We start from the raw sequence: 4,035 nt of genomic DNA on the forward strand, positions 1-4,035 counted from the left end.
GTATATTTGTATTATTTACATTTAATTATTGAATGTTTGTGTAATATTCTGAGTTTGCATTTCACTGTTTTTATTCATTTTGAGGAATACTGAATCTGTTTTTGTGCATTTAGTCGAGAACTACAATAACCATCATGTTCACACGCAACGCCTCTGAACTTACTCACGATTTCTCTCAACATGGGGACAGGAGAGCTGTCAGTCGATAAATGGGAAAACAAAGTACTCATGCATGTTAATTGCTCCCAATTTGAAGTACTGAGTTAGCTAACTCATACATTTTGATAGCAATTAACAAAAAAAAGATTTTTGTTTTGAGTTCTTGCAAATCATTATTTACTTCACTGTAAACCCTAATAAGTTGTCAACTCAAAAAATGTGAATGAGTTTTTTTTTTTTTTTTTTTTTTTTAGGTTAAGAAACTCAAAGTTTAAGTAAGATTTTTATTTTGTGCTCACATTTTTCTTTTGTTCTTAACTTGAAATATTTGAGTACACTAATTCATACGTTTAACTTAAAATGATCAGGTTATCTCAGCATAAATGTTTTTAAATGTCACAAATTAATTCAGAAAATGCCAACTTGCTAATGTACTAACATGTTAATATCATGGTATAACACTTACTGAATGAGTACAGCAACTTAAAACATGTAACTTACCTGCTCTCATGCACCGCTCGTCACCATGATGGTAACTCTCCAAACATCTACATCAACTGGAACTCTTCTAAATTAGCATAACAAAACATTAATCACTACTGAATCTCCCTTACCATTAATCTTGCACACAAAAAACATTATATAACACTTAATATTAGCATTTATTCTCCCTTTCGAGTGCCATGGGCAAAGCATGCTGGGAAATAGAAATCCCAGCCCAGTTTCAGTTAAACTTAAGTTCGTCTAAATTAAAAGAAATGAGTTCATACAACTCAAAACAATGAAACAGTTCAGCTTACTTGAAATATGTCAGTGCTGTGAACTCAAAAAGAAAAAAAGTTCTAAATACTCTTAACAGTAACTAATTTGTTTAATTTTAGTTTGTCCTACTCAAATCAATGAAGTATTTTGAGCATAAGGGTGACTTACATTCTGTGGGCAGTTGGGTGTTTTGAACAGCCATGGGAAATCCATTGTTTTAACAGTGTGTGAGATTTTTAAAGATGTGGCGCTCCTCGTCCAGTGTGTAACACACTTTACACTTTGTTGATATGTTACCTGCCATAATTAAACTCGCATTTCGCTGTGGCGTATATCTTAATTTCAAACCCTGAATACTATCCTTTTGTAAATGACATGCTAAATCATTGTCTCTTTAAGGGCACCTAACCGAACACCTCAGTCATTGGGACCTCACCCTGTTAAACACAATTGACAGCTTAAGACAGGAAAAGGACTAATTCAGAAACTGACCTGCTGGTCTTGAGCACAATGCTGTCAGTGAGGGGAGGGCTGGGTATCCTGAGGCACAGCAGGTGTGGAGGGAGGGGGTCCCAACTTCATCTCTGTCAGTGTGTGTATGACACAGGGCTCATTAATGTGTTTTAAGAGGACTGAACTTCCTACATTTCCTCACGGACGGGTGGGAACAGGAAGGCAAGAGTTATATCCGCCCATTCCCTGTCTGTAAGAGGTCAGAGCTCACATTTGACATACCCACGAGTCTGGCACTCTCGCTCTCTGCTGACCTCTGACTCACTTTTACTATATCTCTATCATCGTTCTAGATGAGCAGGGATGTATTTTAGTGAACCACTATTTTGGACTGATTTGCAAAACATTTGTAGTTATGTTCATATGCGTTGAGAGTTAGGTTGATTTTGTGAGCTACACTGATAAAAATGATTCTGTGGTGAAGTAATACTACAGAAAAAAAACGTAATTTCTACATGAAAAAGTTAGTTCAGGCATGAATTAAAAAAACTAAGTAAATTCTATAGTAGTACTCAATTCAAGCTTGGAGATTTTAAAGCGTAAATATCAATGTTATAAAATTAAGTAAAACGAAACTTCTGATATGGTGTTCCCATCATGCACTGGGGCATGAATAATTAATAAGGTTGATTTTTTTCACTGTTTTCCAGCTGTATTTTCACTGTTTTATCATTGCTTTGTTGTTAGGTTTAACTTGCCATTGACATTTGGAGTTCATTTTCTACTCAAAATGACATTCACACTCAAAAACGATCCTATGAATGTTACCCTCATTGTGTATTGTGTACCAAATATTGAGGTCTGTTACTTTTATTATGTAGATATGGTGTCTACACAATATCTATTGTTATTTTTGTTATATTGTTTGAGTAAAAGGTATTGCAAAAGAAACTTCAACTAAGTAGAAATTACTAAACCTTTTATTGGCCAAATTAAAGTTATTTTCTTTAATTTCACGTCACATAATTCCAAGTGTGAAATTTACTCAAACAAATGTGCAAAAACTTGCAAAAAAAAAAAAGTAAATTTAACTTATTGTTCAGTGTGTAAAAATAGGGATAAACAACATGTTGCTACTGAAATGAAATGTAAAATCAGTGGTTTAAAGTATTTTAGTAGTACTTCACAACTGCACTTGTAAGTAAAAATTATAAGTATTATTTTAGGGAATCTGTACTTTTCTTGAAATATGTAAAAAAAACAATAATTGTACTGTTACATTTAAAGGAAAAATACTTTTTACTACATTACAATTTCATGTAGACTTAAAGGTACATAAAAGTACATCTCATCATGACTTTTATCTTTCATTAATTTAATAAAAATTGTATTTTTCATTCATAATGTGACAAAAAAGCCAAACAATCATGCTCCCATTTTATCTTTCCCTTTAAACAGGCCAATGATATTTTTAAAAGAATAGTTAACCAAAAAAATAAAAATTCTGTAATTTTCCCACCGTCATTGTCATTCCAAACTTGCATGACTTCAGTGGATCATAAAAGGTATTCTAAGAATGTTCATGATATTCCTGACCATCATGAAAGTTCCAAAACTGGGCAAAAAAGCTTCACAGCATGAATCATGAATCCAAGCATTTCAGCATGAAAGCGTCGTAAAAGTAGTTCATACAAGTCATGTACTGTATCCCAAGTCTTTTGAAGCTATATGTAAGGATCTCCATTGACTTTTATATACACAAGTGCAGTTTAGATTTTTTTCTTCTTTTTAAAAAAAAATAAGTATCTCCTTTTGTGTTCAATGGAAAAAGTCAAGTTTGAAAGACGAGTATGAGTAACTGATGACAAAATGTTCATTTTTGAGTGAACTATGCCTATCAGATACTATAGTAATGTTTTTATAATAACCCTAATTTATAGATGAATGAACTTGAGTTAAGGGTAAAAACTGTTCATGATCCGTTCTTGATTATTAGTCTAAAAATCACATATTCAAATGTCAAAAATCTGCAAAATCATATGCTGAAAATAATCAGCTAACAGGTTTCATAGTGGTTTCAGTTTAACATCTGCTGTGTCAAATAGTTTTAAATGGCCAGAACAATGAGAAAATAGTGATTTTGACAGGTTTCCTTATAGAGGTTTTCACTTTATAGATGCATCAAAAATAGTCTCATTTCTCAAAAAAGTACAATTAAAATGTGGTACTAGTATTTTTGGTTAAATTTTGACAGTATCTGTATCGTAACCAGTGTTGGGTAAGTTACTCTAGTAATTAATTACTAGCTACTAATTACATCTTTATCAGTGTAAATAGATTACTGTGCTAATTACTCCCTCTAAAGAGTATTGGATTACTAATTACTTTCTAAATCCCATATCAACCTCGACCAGTTGAACAATACAAGGATAGACGTGAAACTGCTCTTTTAATTCTTTCAAATAAATAATATAAAATTGCATAAATTATTCTTGAACTGACCAAAGTATTTAAAGGGAGAAGGTTGCATTAAAAACATACATTCTAACATGTTAAATCCACTATTATTTCATATAGAATTATTCTAGTCTATACAGTATTCAATGCAATTACACAAGAAGTAACTAATTAAATTAAGAGTAATCCCTTACTTTACTTTTT

Source organism: Ctenopharyngodon idella, chromosome 18 (assembly GCF_019924925.1).
Source record: "Ctenopharyngodon idella isolate HZGC_01 chromosome 18, HZGC01, whole genome shotgun sequence".
Classification (NCBI taxonomy): Eukaryota; Metazoa; Chordata; class Actinopteri; order Cypriniformes; family Xenocyprididae; genus Ctenopharyngodon; species Ctenopharyngodon idella.